This window comes from Choloepus didactylus, chromosome 17, assembly GCF_015220235.1.
Source record: "Choloepus didactylus isolate mChoDid1 chromosome 17, mChoDid1.pri, whole genome shotgun sequence".
NCBI classification, from domain to species: domain Eukaryota; kingdom Metazoa; phylum Chordata; class Mammalia; order Pilosa; family Megalonychidae; genus Choloepus; species Choloepus didactylus.
Window position 1 is genome coordinate 19,861,061 of NC_051323.1, and position 19,127 is coordinate 19,880,187.

The window sequence follows — 19,127 nt, forward strand, 5'->3', positions numbered from 1 at the left end:
TTGTGTGGGAGAGCTACCCCTCTATCTGTTTCAATCACTGGTGGGGTTAGGGTTACCCTGCATTTGGGGCCCCAGCTGCTTTGTGGGGTCTGTTGTGATGGAAATAGAGGCGCCTCTCTCACAGGGGCCATCCCTTCATCAGCCAGCCCACATCAGCTCCCAGAGAGGAGTGCAGCTCTTATTCCCTCATTGTTGGGGCGGTCTATGGGGCCAGAACTGGACCCCAAACAACAGCCCCCCTCCCGATCTGAACCCACTGCGAAGTGTACCTTCCAAGCCCAAGCTGTGACCTTCCTCTCCCCAAAGCTCCAGAAAAGGAATGGAATCTGAACATTGAGAGGCTTTTCTGGCCCTAAACAATCCTTCCATTCTCTAGGCTCATGATGGGTCTATTTCCTCCTCTAAATGGGGCTCGTAATCTTCAATTTTTACCCTTGCTTCGAAGGGTAATTAATTGGATCTCCCTCTTGTTCTCCCCACACACTCCCCTCTCTGTTACAAGGCTCAGGTTAAGCTGGGTGGATGGCTTTTTTTTTTTCATTCTATTCCATGGAGTGCTTATTTTTAAAGCTGATGGAGTAAGGCTCTGCCCTCCCCATGAGCTCCTTCTCCAGAGAAGCCTGCTGGGGAAACACCACCTCTGTAGGCAAAGGAATGGGGCCCAGAACTTTTCAGGTAGCTAGTTCTGATCAACCATTTCACTTTCTCTTCCCCACATATGTTTCCAAGGTTTTGGGGAAGATGCCAGGGGAGAAAGGGTTTTCAGATAACACTCCTAGAGACAAAGTGGAGGGTTAAGTGGTTATCTGAACACTAGGCTAGGCAAAGAGGGGCAAAGAGGGGCATGGGAAAAAGTTCAAAAGACAGAGTTGTGCTTTTGTTTTGGTTTGCTTTTGCCAGGGTGAGTTAAAAGAGTAAGGCCTTAGGTCCAGGGTAGGATAAGGGCAGCAAAGTAGGAGGGAAGAGGACAGAGTCCATCCAGGGACAACTGGAAGGCAGGCAGCTATGGGGAGGCCAGGGCTGCAGGCAGTGAGTTGAGCTGCAGAGACATGATTTCCAGTTAGCTGTGTACTTGTCTGATGCTTCTGCTCAATAATGAGCTCTTCAAAGGCAGAAGCCACATCATACTCATCTCTGGATCCCCTGCAACACCTAGCCCAGTAAATGGCACACGGACACTGTTGACCAAATGAATCACACATATAGTGGGCAATGGCTTGCCAAGGGGGGGGGTCGGGGTGGGAAGGGGGTGGGTTGTGAAAGCAGTTCTCCTCCTGGGAGGAATATTTTGTCCCTGATAAATAAAAAACAGACCAACTTTTAGTCAATTTTATGATGGTTTTAAATTCTCTACAGACATGTACCACCCCACTCTCGGTGTGCCATGGAGTACAGAAAAGGTTGAAAACAGGTTAAGATTACCAGTCAGGTGAGAAACCCAGGTAGCAGTTTAATAACTGATGAGCAGGATGTGGTTGTGGTAGTGGTGATGAATGTATGTGTGTGTGTGGGGGGGGGGGGTGTCTGACAGAATCGAGGCTTCCCCACTGAACCCTAATCCCATTCCCTCCATATAATCGCTGCTAGTAGTATGCTGGTGTTCACACACACACACACATACATATATACATATATATACACACACACACACTGACTTGTTTTTCACACAAAAATAAAATTATAGTGTATTATATTACAATTTTTTTCACTTAATGTATCTTAAACATTTTTATAGCAATATAGATTTTCTCCATGCTTAATTGAAGCCCAGTATTTCCCCTGCCTGGTTGTATCATGAGTTTATTTCACCAATTCTGAATTGATGAATATTTGGGATGTTTCCAATATTTCACTATTATAAGTAATACTATAAGGCATTCACATTTGTCTTTACCTCCTTGCTCAGGTGTTTCCACAGCATAAAATTCCAGGAGTGGAATTGATTGGTTGAAGGCTGTAAATATTTTAAATGTTAATATAAATTGCACAGATGCTCTTTGGAAAAGCAAAAATTTATACTCCTTCCAATGGTGTATGAGAGTGCCTGTTTCTCTCCATGCCCTCAGCCCTAATTAATATCAATGTTTTCTTTCTTGCCAATCTTATAGATAAAAACTGATTTCCCTTTGTTTTAACTTACATTTCTTTAATTTCTAATGGGCTTAAATATCTGTTTAAGTGTTTGTTAGTAATTTGTATTTCCTCTTGTATGAACTGGCTAATCAGATCTGCCTTTTAAAAAATAGGTTGTTTCCTTTTTCATATTGATACATTCTTTGTATATTAGGGATTTTTAACTATTTATCATTTACATTGCAAATATCTTTCTGTTTGTCTTTTGAGTTTGTTGAAACTCTTTATGTTGCAAGTAACAAAAACTCAGAAAAGGAGACTTATTGGCTGAAAGTCCAAAGATAGTATGTGTGGACTTCAGAGTTGGTTTGATTCCATGACTAAAAGATGTCAAGGTCCTGGTTTCTTTCTTTCCCTCTACTCTGGCTTTTATGGCATCCAGGCCATCCTAAATCTCACTTCCTTCATGGTGACTAGATGGTTACAGGTTTTCCAGACTTCACATCACCACAACACACTGTGCAGTAACCAGCTTCCACTGGCCCTCTTGGAAGACGGAGGCACCTTCTGTCCCATAAGCTTCTGACAAGCATTTAGAGCCCTAACCTGCAGTACATGACATTTTCTTTGGTCAGTTGCAGCCATGGGCAACAACAACGAGTTACCCTGGTAGGTTAAAGCAGTCAGGTCACCACGCTGGAGTCTGAGATAGAGAGGTATCACTTCTCACCTCCAAATAAACTTCATGGCAGTTACACAGTGGAGAAATGGTGGGAGAAATATCGAGGAGACAAGCCACTGTATCCACTACATGTGTTTTTTTACCACATAGGATTTTCATTTTTGAAATGTCAATTTATCAGACTTTTCCTTTATCATGTTTAGATCTCATGTCATACTTCAAAAAATCTCCTCTTCAAAATTATAAAAATATTCTTTTCTTCTGGGGTTTTTTTTTCATTTTTAAAATATTGATCATTTATCAATTTGAAATTTACTTTGAAGTGAAAAATGTGGCAGGGATCCTTTTTTTCCAAATGGCTAAACAGTTGTCCCACGACATCATTCATTCATTTTTAAATGTCATCTTTATCGCTTATTAAATTCCCATTAATCCTTGGGTCTGTTTCTGGACTTTCTCTTCTGTTTCATGATCTTTCTGTTTCTGAGTCATAACCATGATGCTTTAATTACCATGTCTTTGTAATTTGTTTTAATATTGATTAGATTCATTCCTTCAAACTACTTTTCTCTTTCAGAACTTTCCTGAATATTCACACTTATTCTTCCATGTAATTTTGTAATTATTTTTATCACATTTCAGAAGTTCTATTGTGATTATAATTGTTATTGCATTGAATTTATGAAATTATATACAGATAAGTGACATCTTTTTAACCCAAAGCCTGCCAGTACAATGATGAAAAATCTCTATTTATTCACTGCATTTATATTCCTTAGAAAGTTTTATAGTTTTCTGCATTTGAATTCTTCACATTTCTTGTTTAGCACAATTGTGGATGTTTTATGTTTCATTACTGTTGTTAATGAGACCTCTCCTATGGTCTATGCTTTCTTTTTGGTTTTAATTGCAGAAGCAATCCCTATCAGATTAGCAAAAACCTTGAAGTCTTATATTACCAAACATTTGTGAGCAAATGGAGAAACAGATCTCATAGTGGTGGATAGATAAATTAATACAACTTAAAAAAAATTAATATAACTACATAAAGAGCAATTTGGTGGTGCAGATCCAAATCCCTTATATGCAATTCAGAAATCCAAAAAGTTCTGAAAATTGAAAGGTTTTTTTAACTCATTTCTTGGCAAAACATGACCTGATGTGAAACTACTTATCATCTTTTTGTGGATATTTATATTTTTCACCACAGAAATAGTAATATATTTGATTATGGGATAATTCCCCAAGCCCTGCTTAGCATATTATATATGGCAGATTTACCACATTGCCTTTCTAAAATTAAAAAAAAAAAAAAATCTTATTCTAAAAACATCTGGACCAAGGGGTTTGAGCAATATATGGTGGATTTGCATTTAGTAAGGTTAAACATGTTCATACCCTAAGATTTAGCAATTCCACTTCTAAGGATATGCCCTAGAAACGTATCCACATGTGCATGAGGAGACATGTATAAGAATGTTTATTTTAACATTGTTTACAATGATGAAAAACTAGAAATATCCTAAATGCCCGTGAATGGGCATTTAGATAGGTAACTTGTGATATATTCATGTAACAGAATACTATATAGCAGTTAAAATGAACTATAGCTACATGTGTCAACATGAATAAATCTAAAAAAGTTGTTGAATTTTAAAAAAAAAGCAAGTTGAAGAATGATAGGTAATAGTACAATGCAATTTAGAAACATGCATGAGGATGATAAACACCAAATTCAGTAGTTACCTCTGCATAGGAAGGGGAAAAATGAGGTCCCTGGGGGGCACACAGTAGGTTATTTTTACTTTATATATAAAAAGTCTAATATACATATATTAAATATGAAATGAATATGGCAAAACATTGAGTTGTTTTTACAAATAGGTTTGTATTATTCTCAATCTTTTTAATGGCAGCCTGGTTTTCCCTAAATTAACCATTTCCTCATTGTTTAACTTATTTCTTATTTCTAATTATTAGGAAAACTTCTGAAGTGAAATCTCTGATATTTTTTGCATATGTAAAATACTTCTTTAGGATTCTTGGTAATTCCCAGAAGTGGAGTTACTTGATAAAGGGTATGCATTTTACATGTTGATGGCTAGTGCTAATTTCCTTCAAAAAGGTTGTAACAGGTTATACCCTTCCCCCAAAACATAGGAGACTGCCCATTTCCTCACACCCACAATAACACTGTCAGACTGAAGTGAGGAGAAATGGCATATTAATTTGCAATTGCTGATTTCTCATAGGCTGAATCATCTTTTCATATATCATTAGCCATTATAATTATTCTGTCAATTTCCTGTCAGAAATGTATTCAGCCACAAGTATCTGAAAACAGACTATGGATACCATAAAGAATAGGGTAGGTTGTTTGGTGTGTGTGTGTGTGTGTGTGTGTGTGTGTGTGTTTACATAAGAGCAGCTGCTCAGTAGTGTCACCAGGGACCCAGGCACTTTCTCTCGTTCTCTGTTCTGCCATCCTTAGGATGTTTGTCATTTCATAGTCACAGGATGGCTGCTTTGTCTCCAGACAGCACATCTGCTTTCCAGGCAGAAAGAAGGAGAAAGAGCAAAAGATCAAAGTCTGTGTAGGCAGAATCTTCCCTTTTCTTAGAAGCCCATGATTTCCATCTTTCTTTAGATTTACAGATCTATTTCTTTAAAGTTGTGTAAAGGTTCCTCAAAATTATTTAAATTTCAATTGTTATTTTAAATTATCTCTTTGTGTTACTCCTTTTATATCTTTCTGTCCAGAACTGGATCACGTGGCCACCCCCCAAACCAATCAAGACCAAAGGGAGTGAGATAATCATGCCTGGTTTAGACCAAGAGTTCCCTGTAAACTCTGTTCCCTGGTTTATTCCCTGTAAGCTCCATGAAAGCAGAGTTTTTTTTTTTGTTTTTTTTTTGTTTGTTTGTTTTTTGTTTTTTTTAATCATCATTTTATTGAGATATATTCACATACCACGCAGTCATACAAAACATTGTACTTTCGATTGTTTACAGTACCATTACATAGTTGTACATTCATCACCTAAATCAATCCCTGACACCTTCATTAGCACACACACAAAAATAACAAGAATAATAATTAGAGTGAAAAAGAGCAATTGAAGTAAAAAAGAACACTGGGTACCTTTGTCTGTTTGTTTCCTTCCCCTACTTTTCTACACATCCATCCATAAACTAGACAAAGTGGAGTGTGGTCCTTATGGCTTTCCCAATCCCATTGTCACCCCTCATAAGCTACATTTTTATACAACTGTCTTCGAGATTCATGGGTTCTGGGTTGTAGTTTAATAGTTTCAGGTATCCACCACCAGCTACCCCAATTCTTTAGAACCTAAAAAAGGTTGTCTAAAGTGTGCGTAAGAGTGCCCACCAGTGATCTCTCGGCTCGTTTTGGAATCTCTCTGCCACTGAAGCTTATTTCATTTCCTTTCACATCCCCCTTTTGGTCAAGAAGATGTTCTCCATCCCACGATGCCGGGTCTACATTCCTCTCCGGGAGTCATATTCCACGTTGCCAGGGAGATTCACTCCCCTGGGTGTCTGGTCCCACGTAGGGGGGAAGGCAGTGATTTCACCTTTCAAGTTGGCTTAGCCAGAGAGAGAGGGCCACATCTGAGCAACAAAGAGGCATTCAGGAGGAGACTCTTAGGCACAAATATAGGGAGGCCTAGCCTCTCCTTTGCAGCAACCGTCTTCCCAAGGGTAAAACTTATGGTAGAGGGCTCAACCCATCAAACCACCAGTCCCCTATGTCTGTGGTCATGTTAGCAACCATGGAGGTAGGGTAGGCGAATACAGGCTCCTCAAGGGGGCACTACATCTTTTTTTTTTTTAACTTGTTTGTCTTTTTTCTTTCTTTTTTTTTTTTTTTAACTTTCCCTTCTTTTTTAAATCAACTGTATGAAAAAAAAAGTTAAAAAGAAAACAAACATACAATAAAAGAACATTTCAAAGAGACCATAACAAGGGAGTAAGAAAAAGACAACTAACCTAAGATAACTGCTTAACTTCCAACATGTTCCTACTTTACCCCAAGAAAGTTACATAATATAGCAACATTTCAGTGAACTTGTTCCTACTACATCCATCAGAAATTAACAGACCATAGTCATTTCTGGGCATCCCCAGAACGTTAAATAGCTTATCTGTTCTTCTTGGATTATTGTTCCCCCTTCCTTAATTGCTCTCTACTGCTAGTTCCCCTACATTCTACATTATAAACCATTTGTTTTACATTTTTCAAAGTTCACATTAGTGGTAGCATATAATATTTCTCTTTTTGTGCCTGGCTTATTTCGCTCAGCATTATGTCTTCAAGGTTCATCCATGTTGTCATATGTTTCACCAGATCGTTCCTTCTTACTGCCGCGTAGTATTCCATCGTGTGTATATACCACATTTTATTTATCCACTCATCTGTTGAAGGACATTTGGGTTGTTTCCATCTCTTGGCAATTGTGAATAATGCTGCTATGAACATTGGCGTGCAGATATCTGTTCGTGTCACTGCTTTCCGATCTTCCGGGTATACACCGAGAAGTGCAATCGCTGGATCAAATGGTAGCTCTATATCTAGTTTTCTAAGGAACTGCCAGACTGACTTCCAGAGTGGCTGAACCATTATACAGTCCCACCAACAATGAATAAGTGTTCCAATTTCTCCACATCCCCTCCAGCATTTGTAGCTTCCTGTTTGTTTAATGGCAGCCACTCTAACCGGTGTTAGATGATATCTCATTGTGGTCTTAATTTGCATCTCTCTAATAGCTAGTGAAGCTGAACATTTTTTCATGTGTTTCTTGGCCATTTGTATTTCCTCTTCAGAGAACTGTCTTTTCATATCTTTTGCCCATTTTATAATTGGGCTGTCTGTACTATTGTCATTGAGTTGTAGGATTTCTTTGTATATGCAAGATATCAGTCTTTTGTCAGATACATGGTTTCCAAAAATTTTTTCCCATTGAGTTGGCTGCCTCTTTACCTTTTTGAGAAATTCCTTTGAGGTGCAGAAACTTCTAAGCTTGAGGAGTTCCCATTTATCTATTTTCTCTTTTGTTGCTTGTGCTTTGGGTGTAAAGTCTAGGAAGTGGCCTCCTAATACAAGGTCTTGAAGATGTTTTCCTACATTATCTTCTAGGAGTTCTATGGTACTTTCTTTTATATTGAGATCTTTGGTCCATTTTGAGTGAATTTTTGTGTAGGGGGTGAGGTAGGGGTCCTCTTTCATTCTTTTGGATATGGATATCCAACTCTCCCAGCCCCATTTGTTGAAAAGACCATTATGGCTCAGTTCAGTGACTTTGGGGGCCTTATCAAAGATCAGTCGGCCATAGATCTGAGGGTCTATCTCTGAATTCTCAATTCGATTCCATTGATCTATATGTCTATCTTTGTGCCAGTACCATGCTGTTTTGGCAACTGTGGCTTTATAATAAGCTTCAAAGTCAGGGAGTGTAAGTCCTCCCACTTGGTTTTTCTTTTTTAGAGTGTCTTTAGCAATTCGAGGCATCTTCCCTTTCCAAATAAATTTGATAACTAGCTTTTCCAAGTCTGCAAAGTAGGTTGTTGGAATTTTGATTGGGATTGCATTGAATCTGTAGATGAGTTTGGGTAGAATTGACATCTTAATGACATTTAGCCTTCCTATCCATGACCATGGAATATTTTTCCATCTTTTAAGGTCCCCTTCTATTTCTTTTAGTAGAGTTATGTAGTTTTCTTTGTATAGGTCTTTTACATCTTTGGTTAAGTTTATTCCTAGGTACTTGATTTTTTTAGTTGCTATTGAAAATGGTATCTTTTTCTTGAGTGTCACTTCCGTTTGTTCATTTCTAGCATATAGAAACATTACTGACTTATGTGCATTAATCTTGTATCCCGCTACTTTGCTAAATTTGTTTATTAGCTCTAGTAGGTGTATCGTTGATTTCTCAGGGTTTTCTAGATATAAGATCATATCATCTGCAAACAATGACAGTTTTACTTCTTCTTTTCCAATTTGGATGCCTTTTATTTCTTTGTCTTGCCGGATTGCCCTGGCTAGCACTTCCAGCACAATGTTGAATAACAGTGGTGACAGCGGGCATCCTTGTCTTGTTCCTGATCTTAGAGGGAAGGCTTTCAGTCTCTCACCATTGAGTACTATGCTGGCTGTGGGTTTTTCATATATGCTCTTTATCATGTTGAGGAAGTTTCCTTCAATTCCTACCTTTTGAAGTGTTTTTATCAAAAACGGATGTTGGATTTTGTCAAATGCTTTTTCAGCATCTATTGAGATGATCAATTGATTTTTCCCTTTAGAGTTTTTAATGTGTTGTAATACATTGATTGTTTTTCTTATGTTGAACCATCCTTGCATGCCTGGAATGAACCCCACTTGGTCATGGTGTATGATTTTTTTAATGTGTCTTTGGATTCGATTTGCAAGTATTTTGTTGAGGATTTTTGCATCTATATTCATTAGGGAGATTGGCCGGTAGTTTTCCTTTTTTGTAGCATCTTTGCCTGGTTTTGGTATTAGATTGATGTTAGCTTCATAAAATGAGTTAGGTAGTGTTCCATTTTTTTCAATGTTTTGAAAGAGTTTGAGTAAGATTGGTGTCAGTTCTTTCTGGAAAGTTTGGTAGAATTCCCCTGTGAAGCCATCTGGCCCTGGGCATTTATTTGTGGGAAGATTTTTGATGACTGATTGGATCTCTTTGCTTGTGATGGGTTGGTTGAGGTCCTCTATTTCTTCTCTGGTCAGTCTAGGTTGTTCATATGTTTCCAGGAAATTGTCCATTTCTTCTACGTTATCCAGTTTGTTGCCATACAGTTGTTCATAATATCCTCTTATAATTTTTTTAATTTCTTCAGGATCTGCAGTTATGTCACCTTTTTCATTCATTATTTTGTTTATATGGGTCTTCTCTCTTTTTGATTTTGTCAGTCTAGCTAGGGGCTTGTCAATCTTGTTGATCTTCTCAAAGAACCAACTTTTGGTGATATTTATCCTCTCTATTGTTTTTTTTGTTCTCTATGTCATTTATTTCTGCTTTAATCCTTGTTATTTCTTTTCTTGTACTTGGTTTGGGATTGGTTTGCTGTTCATTTTCTAGCTTCTTCAGTTGATCCATTAGTTCTTTGATTTTGGCTCTTTCTTCCTTTTTAATATATGCGTTTAGTGCTATAAATTTCCCCCTTAGCACTGCTTTTGCTGCATCCCATAGGTTTTGGTATGTTGTGTTCTCATTTTCAATCATCTCTATATATTTAGCAATTTCTCTTGCTATTTCTTCTTTAACCCACTGATTGTTTAGGAGTGTGTTGTTTAACCTCCAGGTATTTGTGAATTTTCTAAGTCTCTGATGGTTATTGACTTCTAATTGTATTCCATTGTGGTCAGAGAATGTGCTTTGAATAATTTCAATCTTTTTAAATTTATTCAGGCTTGTTTTATGTCCCAGCATATGATCTATTCTGGAGAAAGTTCCGTGAGCACTAGAAAAGTATGTGTATCCTGGTGATTTGGGATGTAATGTCCTGTAGATGTCTGTTAAATCTAATTCATTTATCAGATTGTTTAGGTTTTCAATTTCCTTATTGGTCTTCTGTCTGGTTGATCTATCTATAGGAGAGAGTGATGTGTTGAAGTCTCCCACAATTATTGTGGAAACATCAATTGCTTCCTTTAGTTTTGCCAGTGTTTCTCTCATGTATTTTGTGGCACCTTGATTGGGTGCATAGACATTTACGATTGTTATTTCTTCTTGCTGAATTGCCCCTTTTATTAGTATGTAGTGGCCTTCTTTGTCTCTCAAAACATCCCTGCATTTGAAGTCTATTTTATCTGAGATTAATATTGCTACACCTGCTTTCTTTTGGCTGTAGCTTGCATGAAATATTTTTTTCCATCCTTTCACTTTCAGTTTCTTTGTGTCCCTGTGTCTAAGATGAGTCTCTTGTATGCAACATATTGATGGTTCATTTTTTTTGATCCATTCTGCGAATCTATATCTTTTAATTGGGGAGTTTAATCCATTTACATTCAACGTTAAAACCGTGAAGGCATTTCTTGAATCAGCCATCTTATCCTTTGGTTTATGTTTGCCATATTTTTCCCTCTCTCTATTAATATCCTTTATTGTACCCATACCGAATCTCTTTAGTACTGAACCTTTCTCCAAGTCTCTCTGTCCTGTCTTTGTTTCTCTGTCTGTAGGGCTCCCTTTAGTATTTCCAGTAGGGCAGGTCTCTTGTTAGCAAATTCTCTCAGCATTTCTTTGTCTGTGAAAAATTTAAGCTCTCCCTCAAATTTGAAGGAGAGCTTTGCTGGATAAAGTATTCTTGGCTGGAAATTCCTCTCACTCAGAATTTTAAATATATCGTGCTACTGCCTTCTCACCTCCATGGTGGCTGCTGAGTAGTCACTACTTAGTCTTATGCTGTTTCCTTTGTATGTGGTGAATTGCTTTTCTCTTGCTGCTTTCAGAACTTGCTCCTTCTCTTCTATGTTTGACAGTGTGATCAGTATATGTCTCGGAGTGGGTTTTTTTGGATTTATTCTATTTGGAGTTCGCTGAGCATTTATGATTTGTGTATTTATGTTGTTTAGAAGATTTGGGAAGTTTTCCCCAACAATTTCTTTGAATACTCTTCCTAGACCTTTACCCTTTTCTTCCCCTTCTGGGACACCAATGAGTCTTATATTTGGACGTTTCATATTATCTATCATATCCCTGAGGTCCATTTCAATTTTTTCAATTTTTTTCCCCATTCTTTCTTTTATGCTTTCATTTTCCATTCTGTCATCTTCCAGGTCACTGATTCGTTGTTCAGCTTCCTCTAGTCTTGTACTATGAGTGTCCAGAATCTTTTTAATTTGGTCAACAGTTTCTTTAATTTCCATAAGAGCATCCATTTTTTTATTTAGTCTTGCAATGTCTTCTTTATGCTCTTCTAGGGTCTTCTTGATTTCCTTCATATCCCGTACTATGGTCTCATTGTTCATCTTTAGTTCTTTGAGTAGCTGCTCTAGGTGCTGTGTCTCTTCTGGTCTTTTGATTTGGGTGCTTGGGCTTGGGTTATCCATATCGTCTGGTTTTTTCATATGCTTTATAATTTTCTGTTGTTTTTGGCCTCGTGGCATTTGCTGAACTTGATAGGGTTCTTTTAGGGTTTGTAGACCTATTGAAGTCCTTATCTCTAATTTATCAGATCTACAGCTTCGTGGAGTACACTTTCTCTAACTAACCAGCAGGTGGTGTCCACGAGCCACCTGTTCTCCACAAGCCAGTTCTCCCCTGCTTAGCCTTTTTGGTGAGTGGGGGAGTGAGTCTTGTGGGGCCCAATTGGTGTACCAAGCTTGCGTGTGTAGTTGGTGTTGCCTGCCCTGTATGTGGGGCGTGTTTCTGGGCAGTCGGGGAAGGGCGGTGGCCCTAACAATCAAATCTCCCTGATGATCCTAGAGTTTTAAAGCTGCTGCAATAGTCTAATCCTTCAGTTCAGTCCTGCCACAGTTTGTCTCTGCCACTGACCCACAAGTCCTTGGTATTGGCGTATGGCTCCTGAGACTTGCAAGTGGGCCCCTCTTCCAGGCTGTGCACCCCGGGTCCTCTGTTGAGGGATGACTGTGCTATGTCACAGGTGAGTGCCGTCCCCCCAGGGCAGTTCTGGGCTGCTGGGCTGTGTAGGGAGGCTCCCAGTCTGCTCAAATGATGGCTGAATGGGGCTTTGTTAATTCACACTGCTCCACCTTCCCAGCTCTGGGACATTCAGCTGAGGTTGCAGGGAAGGCTAATGTCCACTCCCAGTTTTGTGGTGTGTGCCTGTTATTTGAAGCACTTCCGTCACACTGGGTTGTCTGGGGCAGCTCTGGGCTATGGGGCTGGTGATGGGCAGGAGTGTTTCCTGTCCACCAGGATGGTGGCTGTGAGCGGACACCCCCCTTTTCTTGGGAAGTTGTGTTGTTTAGTGAATTTTCTCAGCCACTGGATTATTGCCTTTTGTCTCAGAGCTCTCTTAGTTCTGCTCTTGACTTGATGTGCCCAAATTGCAATTCTTTGAAGCTTTCTGTATTGGGCTTCTTAGAGTAATTGTTTTAGAAAAAGAAAAAAGGATTTTAAAAAAAAAAAAAAAAAAAAAAAAAACGGCCCTCCTCAGAGATCTAATGGGTTATTGAAATGCTAATAGACAAAGCAACCAGGGCCATTAAGGAAAGGTCCACAGGGCAGAGAGATCAGCTTTTCTTCGGGATTTGCATATGCGCCTCAAGGCCTGAGCTCCGCCCTTCCCCTTTCTGTGTTCACCAGAACTCCAAAAATCCTCTGCTTTTATTTTGGAGTTTTTTGTGTTGTTTTTTTTCTATGCCTGTCTCCTCTCTGCTGGGCTGGCTGCTCTCAGAGTCTCTGGTGTCTGGTCTCAGTCTATCTATGGTTGGAGTTTGAATCAGTAGAATGAGTTTCCGATAAGAGCAGCCACTGCAGTTCTCCCTTCTCCTTCCCGGAGCTGACAGCCCCTCCTCCCCCGGGACTGAGCCTGGCAGGGAGGGGCGCGGGTCCCCTGGCCGCAAAAACTTACAGATTTCGCTGATCTCAGCAGTTCCACGTTTTCATGAGTGTTGTATGAAGTATGCCCAAAGACAGATTGCTCTGTGGTGTCCAGTCCACGCAGTTCCTGGCTTTTTACCTACTTTCCTGGAGGAGTAACTAAAACTTACAGCTCTGCCATCTTGCCCCGCCTCCGAAAGCAGAGTTTTTTCTTCACTGCTTCATCCTCAGTGTCTAGAAGCGTTCCTGCCACATAGAATATACTCAATAAATTTCATTGAATGAACTGACTATGTACGAATGAAAAAATAAATGGAACTGAGGTAGGGGCAGGAGATCAAGGGATCTGCACCACTATTTGAGCCAGTCTGGGTCCAATCAGCAGGGACATCATGAGCAAATGAATGCTGGGGTCTGTCACGTGTCCTTGTGCCATTCTCCTATTCATTATAAATTGCACATTCGTTTGTTACATCTAACCAAATATCGTCTCCCAGTATTTCATTTATTTTTTTAAATAAACTTTTTATTTTAGAATTATTTTAGGTTTACAAAAAAGTTGCAAATATAGTAAATACAGAGTTCACAGATACCCCTCACTTACTTTCCCCTACTGTTAACATCTTCTGTTACATTTGTACATGTATATTTGCGAAATTTTTAAAAAGCAGCGTTGGCACATAACTATTAACTAAACTTGGGCTTCATTCGGATTTCCACAGCTTTTCCATTAATATCCTCTTTTTTGTTCCACGATCCAATCTGGGATATCACACTGCACTTAGTTGTTTGGTCTTCTCAGTCTCTTCAGGTCTGTGACAACTTTTGAGTCTTTCTTTGTTTTGCATGACCTTGACAGTTTTGAGGGAATACTGGTCAGGTGTTTTGTAGAATGTCCCTCAATTTGGGTTTGTCTGATACTTTTCTCATGCATAGACCAAGATTATGAGTTTATTTGAAAAAATAGCAGAGCGATGAAGTGCCCTCCTCATTATATATTAATGTTACATGATACCCACATGACATCACCATCATCTGATGTCCTTGATCACTTAGCTAAGGGAGTGTTTCCAGATTTCCTCCACTGAGAAGTTACTATTTTCCCCTTTCTATACTGTATTTGTTAGAAGCAAATCCCTGAGTGCAGTGCACAGTTCCAGTGTGGCAGGGATGGGGGTAAGGAGTTAAGCTTCACCTCCTGGAAAGGATAGCTACCTAAATTATTTGGAATTCTGTAAGGAAGATTTGGCTTTTCTTGCCCATTTATCTACTTGTCTGTCTGTCTATCTATCAACTTATTTAATCATTTCTATCAGTATGGACTCATGTATTTTTGCATGTATTTTTGCTATTGTCTTCCTTTTGGGGGGAATTTTTAATTGAGATATAATTCACACAACATAAAACTCACCATTTTAAAGTATATAATTCAGTGGTTTTTAGTATAGTCACAATGAAATCCAACTGTCACACTTTCTAATTCCAGAACATTCCCACCACCTCAAAAAGAAAGAAAGAAAGAAAGAAAAACAACAACAAAAAACACTGTCACTTCTAATTCCTTCCCCCATCCCCAGACAATACTAATCTACTTTCTGTCTCTATGGATTTGCCTATTCTGGACATTTTTGTATAAATAGAATCATGTTATATATAGCATTTCATGTCTGGCTGCTTTTACTTAGCGGCATGTTTCAAGGTTTATCCATGTTGTAACATGTATGAATACTTCATTCCTTTTTATGGCTGAATAATATTCTATTGTTTGGATATACCACATTTTGTTTCTTCATTCATCAACTTGGTGGACCTTTGGGTTGTTTCCACTTTTTTGCTATTATAAATGCTTCTATGAACATTCATGTATAAGTTTTCTTTTTTATTTCTTTTTTAAAAGCAGTTTTATTGTGATATATTCACATACCATACAAAAAATCCAAAGAGTACAATCAATGGCTTTTAGTATATCAGAGTTGTGCACTCATCACCACAATGAATTTTAGAACATTTTCATTACTCCAAAAAGAAAAACTCCATATCCCTTAGCAGTTACCTCTCAATCTCTCTTTCCTTCCCCAGCCCTACATAACCACTAATCCTAATTCTGTCTCTATAGATTTATCTATATTTACATTTTATACAAATGGAATCATACCATATGCAGTACTTTGTGTCTGGTTTCTTTCACTTATTGTAACATTTGTTTTAAAATTGTTATTTTTTTCTTTTAATTAGAGAAGTTGTAGGTTTACAAAAAGTCATGTAAAAAATGCAACGTTCCCATATATCCCCCTGTTGTTGACACTTTGCATTAGTTTGGTGCCTTTGTTACAGTTGATGAATGAATGTTAAAATATTTCTGTTAACTACAGTCGATAGTTTGCATTAGGTATATTTTTCCCATAGACCACTCTATTATCAACACCTTGTAATAGTGACATGTATTTGTTATAATTCATGAAAAAACATTCTTATATTTTTACTTTAACCACAGTAATTGTCCATAACAGGGTTCACTGTGTTATACAGTCCCATGTTTTATCCTCTAGCTTTCCTTCTACTAACATGCACAACCCAAAACATCCCCTTTCAACTATGTTCACAAACATAATTCAGCGCTAATGTGCTTCCATCACCATTATCAATTTCCAAACATTTATAATCAACCTAAATAGAAATTCTGCACAAATTAAGCATCAGATCCCCATTCTCTATCCCCATTCTGTCTCCTATAACCTGTGTTCTAAAATTCTAATTCTATGAGTTTGCTTATTATAATTAATTCATGTCAGTGAGATCATACAATATTTGTCCTTTTGTGTCTGGCTTATTTCAATCAAAATAATGTCCTCAAGGTTTATCCGTGTTGTCACATACATCAGGACCTCATTCCTTCTTACAGCTGAATAATATTCCATTGTATGTATATACCACATTTTGTTTATTCATTTATCAGTTGATGGACACTTGTGTTGCTTCCATTTTTTGGCAGTTGTGAATAAAGCCACTATGAACATTGGTGTGCAAATATCTGTTTGAGTCCTTGCTTTCACTTCTCCTGGGTACATACCTAGTAACAGGATTGCCAGATCATATGACAATTCTATACTTAGCTTCCTGAGGAACCGCCAACCTGTCTTCCACAGCAGCTGCACCATTTTACATTCCCATCAGCAGTGAATGAGTGTTCCTATTTCTCCACATCCTCTCCAAAACTTGTAGTCTTCTGTTTTTGTAATAGTGGCCAATCTAGTAGGTGTGAAATGATATCTCATTGTGGTTTTGATTTGCATTTTCCTAAAATGTGATGTTGAGCATCTTTTCATGTGCTTTTAGGCTATTTATATTTCCTTTTTGGAAAAATGTCTATTCACATCTTTTGCCTGTTTTTAAATTAGGTTCTTTGTCTTCTTATTGTTGAGTTTTAGAATTTCTTTATATATACTGGATATTAAAACCTATCAGATATGTTCTTTCCAAATATTTTCTTCCATTGAATAGGCTATCTTTTCATTTTCTTGTTAAAGACTTTGAAGCGCAAAAGTTTCTAATTTTGAGGAGGTTCCATTTATCTATTTTTTCTCTCACTGCTTGTGCTTTATAAAGTCTAAGAAACCATTTTCTGCCACAAGATCTTGAAGATGATTCCCTACACTTTCTTCTAGGCGTTTTATGGTCCTGGCTCTTATATTTAGGTCTTTGATCCATTTTGAGTTCATTTTTGTATGAGGTGTGAGATAGGAGTCATCTTTCATTCTTTTGCACACGAATATCCAGTTTTCCCAGCACCATTTGTTGACAAGACTATTCTATGCCAGTTGAGTGGAGTTGGCAGCCTTGTCAAATATCAATTGGTCATAGATCTGAAGGTCTGTTTCTGGACTCTCAGTTTGATTCCATTGGCCAATATATCTATCTTTATTCTAGTACCATGCTGTTTTGACCACTGTAGTTTTGTAGAATGCTTTAAAGTCAGAAAGTTTGAATTCTCCAACTTCATTCTTTTTCAAGATGTTTTTGGCTTTTCAGGGCCCCTTACCCTTCCAAATAAATTTGATAGTTCACTTTTCCATTTCTGCAAAGTAGGCTGTTAGGATTTTGATTGGGATTGCATTGAACCTGAAAATCAATTTTAGTAGAATTGGCATCTTAACAATATTTAGTCTTCTAATCAATGAACGTGGAATGTCCTTCCATTTATTTAGGTCTTCTTTGATTTCTTTTAACAATGTTTTATAGTTTTTCTGTGTGCAAATCCTTTACATTCTTGGTTAAATTTATTCCTAAATATTTGATTATTTTAAGTGCTATTGTAAATTGAATTTTTTTTCCTTGATTTCCTCCTCAGATTGCTCATTACTAGTGTATAGGAACACTACTGATTTTTGCACATTGATGTTGAATCCCACACTTTGCTGAACTCATTTATTAGCTCTTGTAGTTTTCTTATCAATTCTTTAGGACTTTCTGTATATAGGATCATGTTATCTGCAAATAGTGAAAGTTTTACTTCTTACTTTCCAATTTGGGTGCCTTTTCTTGCCTAACTGCTCTAACTGGAACTTCTAGCACAATGCTGAATAAAAGTGGTGACAGTGGGCATCCATGTCTTGTCCCCAATCTTAGAAGGAAAGTTTTCAGTTAAGTACAATATTAGCTTTGGGTTTTTTGTATATGCCCTTTATCATGTTGAGGCAGTTTCCTTTGATTCCTACCTTTTGAAGTGTTTTTATCAAGAAAGGATGCTGGATTTTGTCAAATGCCTTTTCTTCATCAATTGAGATGATCAAGTGGTTTTTTTCCCCATCGATTTGTTAATGTGGTTGTTACATTAATGATTTTCTTGCATTGAATCACCCTTGCATACCAGGGATAAAACCCACTTTATCATACTGTATAATTCTTTTAATGTACTGTTGGAATTGATTTGCAAGTATTAGTTGAGGCTTTTTCTGTCTATATTCATGGAGAAATTGGTCTGTAATTTTATTTCCTTGTAGTACCTTTAACTGGCTTTGGTATTAGGGTACTGTAGGCTTCATAGAATGAGTTAGGTAGATGTCCCTCCTCTTCAGTTTTTTTGGAAGAGTTTGAGCAGGATTGGTATTAATTCTAATTGAAATTATTGGTAGAATTCACCTGTGAAGCCATCTGATCCTGGGCTTTTCTTTGTTGGGAGGTTTTTGATGACTGACTCAATCTCTTACTTGTAATTGGTCTGTTAATGTCTTCTATTCCTTCTAGAGTCAGTGTAGGTTGTTTTGTGTTTCTAGGAATGTGTCCATTACATCCAGGTTGTCTAATTTGTTGGCACACAGTTGTTCTTAGTATCCTCTTATGATCCTTTTTATTTCTGTGGGGTCAGTGGTATTGACCCCCCCCCCATCTCATTTCTGGTTTTATTTATTTGCATCTTCTCTCTTTTTCTGTGTCAGTCTAGCTAAGGATTTGTTAATTTTATTGATCCTTGCACTGAACCAAATTTTGGTTTTGTTAATTCTCTCTATTGTTTTTTACTCTCAATTTCATTTATTTCTGCTCTAATCTGTATCATTTCTTTCCTTCTGCTTGATTTGGGATTAGTTTGCTGTTCTTTTTCTAGTTCCTCCAGGTGTGCAGTTAGGTCTTTGATTATAGCTCTTTCTTCTTTTTTAATAAAGATGTATAGCCCTCAGCTATAAATTTCCCTCTCAGCACTGCCTTCACTGCATACCATAAGTTTTGATATATTGTGTTCTCATTTTCATTCATTTAAAAATATTTACTGATTTCTCTTGCAATTTCTTCTTTGACTATTGAAGAGCATATTGTTTAACGTCCATCTATTT

The 19,127-nt window shown here is 37.7% G+C and overlaps 1 protein-coding gene across 1 annotated transcript in view; it reads left to right on the forward strand.

The window, feature by feature from the left end:
- The first annotated feature begins 1,414 nt into the window (after nucleotides 1-1,414).
- LOC119512600 (cytochrome P450 26B1) overlaps nucleotides 1,415-19,127 on the forward strand; it is a 60,221-nt gene continuing 42,508 nt past the window's right edge. Inside the window, exon 1 of the mRNA XM_037807364.1 lies at nucleotides 1,415-1,429. The gene's annotated coding sequence lies outside the window, so the exon portion shown is untranslated. The remainder of the gene's footprint in view (nucleotides 1,430-19,127) is intronic.